Source organism: Phoxinus phoxinus (assembly GCF_949152265.1).
Source record: "Phoxinus phoxinus genome assembly, chromosome: 4".
Lineage (NCBI taxonomy): Eukaryota > Metazoa > Chordata > Actinopteri > Cypriniformes > Leuciscidae > Phoxinus > Phoxinus phoxinus.
In genome coordinates this window covers 31,791,271-31,805,217 of record NC_136879.1, presented here as the reverse complement: position 1 = coordinate 31,805,217, position 13,947 = coordinate 31,791,271, and the positions used below count along the sequence as shown (strand labels likewise).

Genomic DNA, 13,947 nt, shown 5'->3' with positions numbered 1-13,947 from the left:
CTCACCTCACAGCTTCTGCTCCGGATGACTATTTCTAGTCCGAGCAGATTTCCTGCAGATAGGGATTTAGATCCCTTAGGTGAGGCGGAAGCTAATTTCGAGACAGGAAAGGTGTGAATTTAGGATAAACTGATGATGGATAATGGTGAACCTTTGGCTAAGGTAAACAGTCTTTAATTTTATTCAGGAAGTTGCTCTGTGATCCTTTCTTAGTTATATTTTCTTTTGATTTCAGTCCAGATTGTGAGTTGCTACTGACACCTGGATCTGATTATCGGCATTTTCTATGCCAATTCAGTTTATTCACAGTTTTTTTCTTCTTCTCAGTGTTGTTTAGCTGGCATGCAGGTAGCTGTGTGAGGTAGCAGATGTTTCGGTGTCATGCATTTCATTTAGTGTCAGGCAATTAAAAGGCAGAAGATTGTTCTGGATCTCCAAAGTATATCTAAATAATACAGTATATATACAGTCTTTACACCGCAGACTGTTTGAATCCATTCGTAACGTTTGAAAAGCCTCTAGGGTTTGTTACCACTCAGAAAGCTAACATGTGTCGTGGGATTTGCGAGTTCGCTTGGGAGAAATTAAGATATCATCCATATGTATTATTGTTAAAGGGATTTGCTAAAGCATATTTAAGGCTTATTCATAAACATAGTTGTTAATTTACTGTCTAGTAAATGAAGTGTAATTATTTCAATTCAAGAGAACGGTAAATCATATTTCCTCTTAATCTTTAACCCTGTAGGCTATTTGGACAGGACCAGTTTTCCCTGCGGATGATAATATCAGTGTTATTTTACAATTATTTGTATACTTTTAAAAGTATTTTGAATTAGGTTTCATTTTAATTTTAGTTAAAGCTTTAACTATTTTTATGTGTTTTTTGTTTTGTTTTTTGTATGTGATATTTTTATGACATGCTTTTTGATTACTAAAAATTGTATGGTGTAAAATAGGTCTGGTAGAGAGCTTAACTCCTCCACTTCTGAAAATCCTTGGGGAAACACTGTAAAGCAGTGATTGGACGAACATTTTATGGTCCTACACCTTCCACAGTATCATAGGACATTGTATCATTGCAATGTCAACAACCTGTCAACGTATGTATTTATTTCACCTCCGCACACCCTGCTGACGCAGACATCACACGTCATCAGCGGGCACACGTCATTATGCTGCTATTATTCCATAACTACTGTCATTTGGAAGAGATGGAAACCTGTGACGGTATACTCAGAGCGGTTCGTGACTCGAATTTATGCGTTTCAATGGCAACACTATCAATGCCAAAGTTAATGTTTCACGTCAGTGCACTTTAAGTTGTATTTGTTTATTATTATTGTAATGTCATGTGCTTTGAGACATTAGGTAGTTTAACGCCATCTCTCGACGCTATGCAAACTCTGTCGTGTGTGTTAATGTGTTTTGAAGAAGTCGTGGCTTTGGAGATGCTCTAAAGAGGAGGTGGGATCTTATGCTTTCAAAGCTAACTTGCTATTGCTAGCCGCTTTGAAAATTACCTACCCTACCTTTAACATTCTAGTAACTACAATGAACTAATTCCTTTAGAATTATGTAGTAACACTTAAGTCATTACTAGTGGGATACCAATGTCTTTCTTCACATTAGAATTTATTTTTGATTATGTATTATTCACATTAATTATGAACCTAATAGTTCTTAGTAGTCCTCTGGGAGGTATGATAACATAGTAGTTATTTATTAGCTCTCATTCAACTGAGCACTATTACTCATTCATTTGTTAAGAGTGCCTTGTTAGTTAATAGCAGTTACTAGAATGTTACTCATTTGTTCCTGTAGTTATTCATTAACGACGGAAGGGTATTCTAAAGTGTTACCAAGAAATCTAATCCCATCCGGTTATGAATGTGTGTATTTTTTCACAATGTTTTTCATTTTGACCTTCGTTGAATACTGTAGCTAAAGCTAAATGTCTCCCTGTGCTGCCTGGTGCACCTTCATTATGAATGTATACCTTCTTGCCAACTTTCTGGGTAAAATAATTACAGTTGGTGGGTTAAGCACTGCTGGCATCCCATCCGATTGAAAAAGAGAATGAAATCCTGAAGAGTGTCCAGTCACAGAAAGAGCTCAGAACGGGCCATTTAGTTGCAGCATCATATCAGAGCCGTATGCAGGGTTTTATAATCAACGTAGTCACATATTTAAGATAGTTAGGAGGGTTCGGGGACATGCTCCCCTAAGAAAATGTAGATTTCTAAGACGTTTTAAGGCCCCCTCCCAAAAAAAGTAGCTTTAAAACCATGTCATGGCAGTAGATTATTTGTCAATTCCTGCTCTCTCCTCATCTCCATCACTCTTTCTTTTCCTCTCGGTCCCCTTATCTTGCCCTGTCTCTTCCCCTCTTAAAGATGAGCTTAGACTAATAGTCTTTTCATTTTCGTCTGTGCCAGTGAAAAAAGTAAACATAGGGTCAACTGATATTTACATGTTTTATGGATCCTTTTCTTGGACATGTTAATTTACTGAAGGCTACCAGGACAGTTAGGTAACTAAGTTTATTGAATTCATTCACAATATGTACACATTCATTATTAATCTAATGCCTAATATGATGAAAACGGCTTCATTAATGTTTCTTGTCCCCTCACGTTGACAGTTACTAATTATTACATTACGCGAATCACCCCAATTATAGGCCTAATTATTACATTACATGAATCATGTAAATTATAGGCCTATTTTTAAATTAAAAATGGCAAAATTAGACAAAAGTTTATTAGTTTCCTTGATTATTTTTGTCGGTCGTTTAACATTTCTATACTAAAACAGCTATCAAATATAAAATGTTTTTGCTTTTTATGGCCGTTAACTAAAGCCTCACACTGCGCAAGAATTTGCGCTCAGCCGTTTTTGTGAACAAAAAGCCCGCCTACTTTGATTTGATTGGTCATCTAAAAAAAATTGACATTGACAAGTGGTGACAGATCTTGGTGCCGTAGAGTACTTGCATGTAAAGTAGAGTTAATAATATATTAGGTAATTATTACACAACATTTATTATATACACTAATACACATCGGAAAAATACAGAGGTCCAAAACTCTGTGACCTCATAATTGGCTACTGGTATGATCCTCACTTTCATTAATTACTTCACTTACTAATATACGTAATTACACCACATAAGTCTAGTTTATTTCAGTGGGTTTTATTGATTTTATTGACACAAAATAACAATACATCCCAGTCCCATCCAAATGAGTACATGACATCACAGATGTCCTCTATTAACAATTATAATTTACAGTTGTTTAGAAAGCAATCGAATAGTGAATGCATTGTGCTTAAAGGGATCGTTTTTATTATATATTTTTTGCACTTATGGAATTTAAATTAGCCCTTGATTTACTCACCCTCAAGTGTATATGACATTCTTCTTTCAGACGAATACAATCGGAGTTATATTAAACAATATCCTGGCTCTTCCAAACTTTATAATGGCAGTGAAGTCCATAAAAGTGCATCTATCCATCATAAAAGTGCTCCACACTGCTCCGGGGGGTTAATAAAGGCTTTCTGAAGCGAAGCGATGCGTTTGTGTAAGACAAATATGCATATTTAAAACTTTATGAAGTAAAATAACTAGCTTCCGGCCAAACAAACATCGAACAAACGGCAACTTGTGACGTCGGAAGTAGCGTAGTGCGTCATGGCTTAGCGTGAATATCAGCAGTATGTCACATTACTCGCACATAAGTTGCTATTTTTTATATAACTCCAATTGTATTCTTCTGAAAGAAGAATGTCATATACACCTAGGATGACTTGAGGGTGAGTAAATCAAGGGCTCATTTGAATTTTTATGTGAACTATCCCTTTAAAGGAGCAAAAATATTGAACCAAGACATTGAACCATGGTGCTCATGTGGAAGATTCAGGTTTGAGTCTGACCTGCAACATTCTGAAATAAAGTGCCAAAATAAACAAAAAGCAAAGAGACCATTTGCAAGTTATCCATCAATACAAGAGGGTTGGTTAATAGCATAACTGTTGATTTTATAGCCTTTGTCCTTAAAGTCATACGATATTAGACATGGCCGAGTACCTTCTGTCACTGCGGCTAAACCGGAGTGCTTTCAGCTTCATCGTAGCACAGTTTGGCGTTTTCTCAGGTGATTAATTTTCAGTAAAACTTGTTCCGCCTTTACAAACAGGTTGCAACCATTTGAGCTCCCATTTAGCAGTGCGGTTTTAATTACGCCTGTCTGCCGAGGGGGAGCAGCAAGCCGACCGTCTGCGAGCCACTCAGACATGGAGCACATATGCTGCACGAGGGCAAAATGAGTGCCGGGTGCAAATGGAGGGAAGATGAGTAATTCATGGCACGGAGTCAAGTCAGTGCGGCCGGATTGTAATTTAGTCCCGTTTGGCAGTGTTCACCTGAGTGCCAGCACAGCTTACAGCCCCCATCATCTCCCATGAGATGTCATCATGACTCAAGAGCGCACCGATCCCTCTTCGCATTCCCCTCGTATACTTCTTATTTGTTTATGTGTTCATTTAGGTCTTTGCTCTCTGTCAAGAGTAATTCTGCATTACGGCATTAGGAGTGCAGTGGTTGAGATGGCAAACGGAGTTTGATGGAGTTGCCTTTTACAAAGAAATGACTTCTAAATTGTCAAGAAAGAAGAGGAGATGGATCTAGGGAGATTTTGGTTGGTGTTTACCTCGCCAATTTCAGTGTGAATTATATTGTCGTGTTAGCGGCGTATTGTTTGTCGTAGGTCACCTTGGTGAGAAAGCATCTGCTCAGAACGATAAAGTCATGTAAATGTTGTGGTTTGGATGGATGCTGGTGTCCTCTGCAGGCTCTTAAAGTCAACATGAAACCCCCTTCACAGTTTTACTTTTGTTGTGATGTGACGTATTTTAGAGTGCAAAAGGATAGTCTAGGTCGGGATGCCCACTCAAACTGACATTTGAGAGAATGACACTTCTGAAATAAATAAATATACAGTATTTGCTATTTACACACACGATTCATTTGTCAATGCAGGATCAAAAAGGAGTTTTGTTTTTTAAATGTATATCAATTATATATCTATTTAAATGTCAGACTTAAGTGAAAATGCCTTTTGCAAAGTGAGTGAAGTCTTATGATAAATAATATTTATTCTTTTTTATGTGGGTATGGGTATTATGACTTTCACATGGAACAAAAACAGTGTTATTATGAAAATGCCAAATCTGTTTTTGTTTTTCCATATAATGAAAATGTATCACTGACTGTTAAGTTCAGTGGCAATTTTGCTTGGTTTTACACACACACACACACATTTACTATTTTAAAAATGCCTGTAGCTACTTGTCTATTGATTAGCGTTATTCAATTAACTGCTGTCAATTTTTCAATTTTGCTTTATTCATTTCACACACATATAAGGATATATAAGATATCCTAATATATGACACTCTGATTTTCAGAATAATACCAGGAATATAGTGAAATTATACATTTTGGTTTTGTGTTGGATTTAACTAGAAATACTTTCTTTGGTCAACCAGCTTCAGAAAAACAGCCTGGACAACATGAAAAGTCTTGCTAATTCAATCTGAATGTTTTTATTTTAATTTACATTTACTCTACAGTTTTGGATAGCACATAGCTGTGAACCATCCGCGTGAGTGAAGAGGGATTTCATCAGTTATTGGTGAAGTTTTTTCTTGTTGTTGAAGAGGTTCCCGCAGAAGTGTCTATAGCCTCTAGAGGGAACGCAACTGTAGAGGAATCAATGGAGGATGAATGTACTCATCGCTCTCCTGTGACAATGTCAGTGTCAATGTTTAGTTCCCTTTCTATCACTCTACTGTCAGAATTCTGCCATAATAAAACACTACTCACATGGCACATCAATGAGAAATGACACTTTATTTTACGGCACAGACCACCGCAGTCTGCAGCTGGGATGAATCAACTGTTATCTGAAATCATAGCCAAACTGACAGAATTGTTTCAAACATTAGCCGATGCAATATTTCTCCCTCCATTGTGAATGTAGGAAGAGGAGCGCTGAACTCTTCGCTGTGTGCCATTGTCTTGCTTTGTTTGAGAGGTAATTGTGTGTTAATGAGATGAACCCATGAGAGAGATTTCAAAAGCAAATTGAGTTGAGCAGGTGTTTGTTGTCTTGCATGTGCTTCAGTGTTTTAGATAATTAGAATTGCATTGTATTCCATAATATTCCCCCATTCAGTTTTGTCTTTTTAATTTAGCTCAATTGCAAACTGTAAACTAATCTTTTCAGCATAATGACAACCAAATAACATGCACTTGTGTTCACGAGCACAACTGTGGATCAGTTTTGTTTCCCTGCAATAATAACATTAATAACAGTGTTGTTGAAGCAACTTGAAAATTACAGCTTGTCAAACTACAAGCTATTTATAATTTCAAGTGGTTCAACCAAAGTCAAGCTACTCTTTTGAAACAGTAGTAGTAACTACACTACAAGTTAGCAAAAAGTAGCTATATATATATATATATATATATATAGAGAGAGAGAGAGAGAGAGAGAGAGAGAGAGAGAGAGAGAGAAATTAACATTGTTTAATATATTTTATATAATTTTTATAGTTATATAATTTACATGTAAACTACTTTCTAGCAAAAAAAAAGTGAATACTGGTACATGAATGCTTTTAAGTATGGTGACCATATCTGACTTGAAAAGATTAAATCACGATAAATACAGAAACGAATTTACTGTATATAGCTGAGTACAAAAATAAATATTTATTGAAAAAAACTTCAACACATTTTTTTAATATTTTAAAAGGCTTAAATTGTCTTTAATCTGGGAATCTGGTTTTCAATCTGTTCATTTAATTAACTAATTAAATACAACATTTTTTTTAAAGAATTCTGTGGTCAAAAACACAATTGTAGGGTAAACGCAGATGTTTAAGGTTGCAAGTCATTGAAATGGACATACCGGACTGTGATTATTACCTTACAAATTAAAGCACAAATTTGATAGATCTACATAATATTCACATATGAAGTTCATATTAGGCATAATGCATTAGCCCTACAGTAACAGCATGAAATAATATTTAAACCTATAACATTTTCCATAGACAAAATTTTAACTTATAACATTATTATTTTACAATTCTTCATACCTCGCAATTGCGAGTTTATCACAATTGGGAAAAAATTTAATTCTAAGGAAAAAAAGGCAGAATATTGAGTTTATATCTCGTAATGCTGATATATTCTAGAAGAAAAAAAGTCCGAATTGTGAGATATGATCTTGAAATGACTTTTTTCCTCTTTTGACATTTTATTTATTGGCTTCCATAGACTGCTACTGCAGAACTGTCATTTTGTGCCACCAGGGAGGCGCCACCCACCAAACACGTCAATCGCTGTGTGCAAAAACCCAATGGTCTATTAGAGGGTTTAAGATGAATCGATTCATTAGGATGAACTTAAATTAACTTACTGTAACAACTGATAGCAAGAACTGCAACAACAAACTTAATGTTAAGAGAGAGGATAGTCTGAGTGTGATTTTTGGTCAGGATGAACTACTTTGTAATTTTTGTGTAGTTTTGGACTCTTTTGAACTGGACAGACTGGTAAATTAGCTATACTCAGCCTATACCAGCAAAGACCAAGCCAGTGTAGGATTTGATAAGATGGGATTTGGCGCGTCTTAAAAAAAATGAAAAAGTTAACTTAACACTCAACTTCCTACTTTTAGTTAGTTCCTCTTCAACACTGATCAGCAATCTAACAGCACTGCAGCTCTTACATTATCTATGAAGATCCTCTTGTTATACTGAGCGCAGAAACTCTCCTTCACTGAGATGATCCCTGTGGCTTCAACTTTATTTCTAGCACTTATTACAGTGAGTTTAAAAAAAGTCAAACGTGTCGACATTTTACATTGAGTCTCTGAACTTTCCCATCCTCGTCTTGCCCTCATTCAGCAGTCAGGCAGTGAATGTGGGTTATAAGTTAACACACTCATCTGAGTTGGGGTAATCTGAGGCTGTGTGTTAGTCATGATGATGTAGGCCATAACCAGATGTGGAATACACCTCCCACATGCCCTCCTTAACAGCCCTATCATGAATTATGCATATTACATGCGGTACAAAAACTTGTGGGGTTTTTGTTTTCGGGTTCGAGCAAAGGCAATCATGCCACTCTCCTTTTGAAGCTGTTTTCACATGATGCCAGTAACACTGAATTCATTACTTGGGATTTATTTCACAATTTGTGCATGTATTTGTCAAATCTAATTAGATAAGTGTGTGTGACTGTTTCTGCGTTGTATTTTGTGTAGATATTCACACTTACAGTACATTTCCTTGCTTGACACTTGCTTACCATAGCAACAAGACATTCTGTTTACTGCAGAGCTTTCGTGGAGCAGGTAGCAAAGGATGTAAATAAAACAACAAGATGAATCCTAGAATAAATCTAAATATTCTAAAAAAATGTATATATATGTGATGAATATGAGGATTGCTATGTTTTGATGTTTGCAGTTTGATATTTGTAGATGATGAACTGGACTTTTCACGCTCTGCTGTCTTGCATGTCACAGCTTAGGTGTCAGTACACCACGAAAGTCATGTTTACAGATTCGCAGGCTGCTACAATCAGAACATGAACTAGTCTCTGGGTTTGTCAGTGTTTGTGAGGCTCATGTCATCAAATTCTGGAAAGATATCAGGGGCCAGTTGCATAAACACAACCACTATGGTAAGACGGAAGACTGTTTCTATAAGTGGTCAATAACTGGTCTAATGATGAATTGCTTGTCTTTTCTGATGAGGTTTTTGGTATGAGTTAGTGGACAGTCGTAGCCTGGAAATCCAGACCTAAATCCGAAAGATTAATGGTCTGGCATCGAGTAATGAAAATCACCCAACTCGAGGGGCGGCACCAAACATGCATTTGAATATCTCACTGCACGCAGGTGGATAACACTACGACCAATCACAAATGCTTAGCTACCAGCGGAGCTAACTGGTAGATTAGACTTTTGCCGTCGGCAAAACAGCACAAAGTCCTTCTTGCAAAGGAACGATTCGAGCGCCGTCTTCTGTTAGATAAAAAGCCAAGTCTAACTCATTCATTGTAGCGGCCAAAGCCGTTTTAAACAACTGGTGTTCATCCGTAGCCATCTTACGATGTTTACTAATGACTTCGACGTCACAGCGCTGTCGTCATCTGTTTAGCTCGCCTCTGGCCCGCCTATATCAGATAACCCGATGTGATTGGTGCAGCTCGGAGACAAGGGCATAGTTAATGAGCATCATTACACAATGCCAGAGTGACTCAAATTGTGCTCTCGCGAGAACTCTGGATTTCCAGGGTAGGACAGCCGCAGAACATCATCGGGTTATAAAAGTAAAGTAGATTGAGCTATAAAGAGCCAAATACACTGTAGCAAAGAGCTAAGTTATTATCATCACCTGTCAACAGTGCTAAAGAGAATCTTTTCACCCAGTAATAATGCATCAGCATAATGCAAAATAAAAGTCAGAAATAGAAGGATACACTGAAGGTGCGAAGTTCTCCATTACTTGTTGAAACGCTATATAACTTCAACACTTCTTTAGTCCTATTGCCAAAGATAGCTCAGTAGGCGGCGAGGTGCCGAAATAAGTCTTGCTGATTTTATCAAAGATGCCACTTCTTTTCATTTGGAGTAAAAGACACCTCTACAGTCTCCCCGGTTCAAAGCCTTTTTTTCCTTTCTGACGTAAAGGACCCAATGAGCGGTTTAGGGAAGGGAACGCACGGAAGCGCCTTTCTCTCCGATCAAGAGTTTTCAGCTTTGATTGCGGTGCAAAGGAAATGATTTATTATTTGAAGTTGACTAATGTTTCCTTGTGATTACAAAACCAAGTCAGTTGTGTGCAAGCAAGTCACCCAGAAAAGCTGAATGGCTTCGAGCTTGATATGAAAAGGCCTCTCACCGACACACTGTAGATGTCTGCTCCGGACTTTTGGCATATTTATCATTCCATCTACACAATTCAGGGGAAAAATGTCACCAGCCATATGCTTTGTGGCATGTAGCAGGCTGATTTTAAACATATTTTGGCAGCGCTTTGCATTCGCTATGTGAATGTGATTTTGCTCACAGAGAGTCGCAGATAGTAGAAAATGTCTTTGTCACCCTTGTGGCCCGCTAGCTCAATTTAGAGAGTCTATCAGGAAAACATGCTTCAAAGGCTCCACATGCTCAGGGTCCAATCTTTGTTTGGAAAGGTCTCTCTTTGTACCACGGGACTGTGGTCCTTTCTCGCCCGAATCCGAATGAGTTCACGTTCAACCTCTCCTTAATGTTTTTTTTTCTTCTTTTTAAATCTTCTCGCTTGTGGAAAATCTGTCTTTCAATGCCTCAGTCAAATGCCGTGTGATTTACGTTTCTTAGCCACATTGTTTCGCCTAGGTGTCCTTGGGTGAGCTGTGATTTGTTTAAAAAGAAATTTCCGTTTTCATTTCATCAGTGTGCCTTTCTCTCGAAACCCTGAGTTGAAACTCCAGGGAATGACCTGTGCGGAAACTTGAATCTAGATTTAAAAATCCAATAAAAGCGGACCAGCGAACAGATTTGCGAGCTCTGTTCCTGAAGATTTCCCTGATTACTTTTTAAAGTACCTTTTAGCAGAAAATGCCAGAAATAGACAGAAGGGCTATAAGACTACCACTCTATATCGGCCGATCATTCGTAAGCCTGTCTTCCCTCACGAGAACTTGGTATGGAAGTATAATAATGACTAATGTCTTTGAAACATAAAAGCATGTTAAATTGCACTAACTGAAAAGAAATGTGTTGTGCTTGCATTTCAATGCATTATGCAATGCATTCAGGGCTTGTCTGTATGCTTCATCAATAAGGTGCATACTGACTGAGCTTTGTCTTTTTCGTTCACGTTAGTCCAGTAAGCCAGCGTTTTCACGTTTAGCATTTTAGAATGTCCCACATCTGGGGGGAATCCTGGAGCGTGTGATGTATCAGGGCAACCCCACTTCTGCAGCACAGCGCCGCACAAGCCTTGATAGAAAGTTCAGGGAACAAAGTAATGTACGTGTATTTGTTCTGCACATCAGCGTCGGGGGGAATAACATTATATCTCCTTTGTGGCGGAGAATGTTGCTTACACATACACAGGAGTTAAGAGTAATTGCGAAGACTTTGAATTAAACGTAAACGCAGCTTTTCTGCATATATACTGACCCTGATGATCATAACAATATACTTGCTGCTCGCTCCATTTCTGTAAATCAGTTTTCATGAATGAATAAATCTACCTGATGTTTTGGTCTGCGTCATCACTCGCTTGCACCACCTGCTGGTTATGTGACTAACTGCAGATGGAGGATGGAGATTATGCATCGGTACTCTAGTGCTATTCCTACAGTTCCCAGATGTGCAGTGTTGAATATTCTGCTAAATTTGAACCACTGAATTTGTGCCTGTCGCATAGGTCATATTTTTAAACCGACTGAAGTCTGGAAGGTGAATACGGATTCTTGAACGCGTAATAATGAAAGTGTGTGTGAAATGTTTTCATTTGAAATATTCACTGCTTAAATATACAACCCTGTTGAATTTCAGCCCCCAAAAGTGCAAGCCCTGAAAATACAATGCATTAAAATGCAAGTACTGTTAATGCAATGCATTTTTTTCCAATACGTTTAAATCAACATGCGTTTTCATTTCAAAGACATTAGTCCTTATTTTGCTTCCGTAGCTTGGCCGTTTCACTTTGGTCTGCAGCTGCTGCAATGACAGTGGCCTGCAGTTTAATTAGTCACTTCAGCACAGATGCAGAATGAGACTCATAAAACATGAGCTCTCTGGCCCTGCAGCAGTGCACAAGTCTTCCCCCTGCCTCACCCCGCTGTAAATCAGGCAAAAGTCCTCTTTATTTCCCAATAAATCCCACACGCATCCCACTGCCTGCTTAACATGAGCACGGTTTGTGTAGGCCGCCACGTGCCGTTTAACACAAGTACGTTTGGGTCCGTGGTTACCAAGTCCAGAATATACAATGTGAAATGGCAGCCATTTAACACAGGCGCATTTGGTCCCGTGGTTCCAAAGTCCAGAATATACATTACGAAACGACAGCCGATCGGTGGTCACGAAAAGGTGGAACGCTGGAGTTGACGTCTTTAACGCTAACATATAATCCCAATCGCATCCCACCATCTGCTTAACACAAGAACGGTTTGTAAAGCCCGCCGCATTCCTTAAAAAGCAAGCACTTTGGCCCCTTGGTTCCCAAGTCCGGAATACACATAATGAAACCGCAGCTGATTGGTGGTTGGGAGGTCATGAAAAGGTGAAATGCTGTCGTCGACGTCTTAAACTCTAACATAAATGATCCCAATCGCATCCCACTGTCTGCTTAACACGAGTTTGTAAAGGCAGGCATGTTTGGCCGCATGATTCCCAAGTCCAGAACACACATTACGGAACGCCGGTCATGAAGAGGTGGAGCGCTGCTATCGACGTCTTTAGCGCTAACATACAGGAGCTTTCCGTTACACGTGTGATTTATAGTCAACGAAAATTGTATTCAGCCCAAAATGTCCTCTCGAAGGCTAAGATATCCGTGCCCCTGGACAGCTAATTTATCTGCTTGTGTCAAGCAGGAGGCAGGAGGGGGAGGAGGGGCGGAGAGCGGGAGGGGGCGGCACTGCGGAGAGAATGAATGTGACAGTGCTCCTCTCCGCTGTGTTCATTCCTAGTCTCATGCTAATTAGCCCTGGGAACAGGCTGCCAGAGTCAGGAGAGGTGCCTCTGGTGCAACATGATGCAATGCAGGGCTTCCCTGTCCTATATCAATGCAGAAACCTCTGTGGCTCATATCAAAGCGGGATCTTAGTAGGCTGTGTCATCCTGCCGGGCTGGATCTGTTGGTTTGCTGCGGGCAGAAACGAGTTTATCAAAAGATCTTGTTTGCACACCGTCGTCGGCATAGACATTTAACGGGATAGGCATAGGCTAATTATATTTAGAGCATCATACATGTTCTTGTTAAATTGAAAGAAATGCTGGTGGTAGGTTAGACGAGGCTTGATGGGAAGCGGGCGGTCGGTCACTAAAGCTTTTTGCTGGTGTTGATTCTGAAAATGGAAAAGGGCACTCTTTATCGCTCTTATGCCTGATGAAAGGCTATTGATTACAAGACTGAATGAGTAATATTGAGGGAAATATATAGTCTGGGTTCTGTTGAGGCACTTTCAGTCCTTGCTTTCAGGTCTACATTCTTTCTTGTGGTTTGGTTGCTAGGCACTTCATCAGGAAACTCAATGTGTAATTAGAATGTGTGCAGGGTTTATTTTCTCTCTGTTCTCTTGCGAAGCTCTGTAACTGCATGTTTTTAGTCATATGAACCATGGTACCAAAAGCTAGAGTAAAGGAAATTTGCTATATACAAAAACAGGACTGCACAAGTATTTAAAATCTGTATTTTTTTTATTGCACTTTTTTATAATTATTATTTTTATTATTAATCACAATGAAGGAATGTGTCAAACTGGCAGCCCTTAAAATGCGAACTGGCTGTTTTTTTCCGGATTGTTTGGCCATTATAGAAACAACTTTTTGCATTCTCTCTTTCCCACACATATATCTATGCTATCTATAGTGTATGTCATTAAAACCAGCATATGGGCTGGCAACTTTATCTCCCAAAGGTCAATGACAACTGAGGTTTCAGGATCGAACCAAACCAACTCTGTTTGCGTATGTGTTATTTCTGTGTTATTCCCATTTACATTTATACAGGAAGTGTCAAACAAGAGTACGGGAAAGCGTCTGTCGGATATACAGAGAGGTGTCTAAAAATCACATTTTAGGCTTGAATTAGGATGACTGCTAATAAACTGTCATTAATGAATTTATATAAAACAGAACA

At 38.6% G+C, this 13,947-nt stretch overlaps 1 protein-coding gene across 5 annotated transcripts in view; it reads left to right on the top strand.

Annotated features, from left to right (window-relative positions):
- Positions 1-13,947, top strand: part of cadm1b (cell adhesion molecule 1b) — a 169,397-nt gene that overhangs the window by 154,224 nt on the left and 1,226 nt on the right. The gene's annotated exons all lie outside the window — the stretch shown is intronic.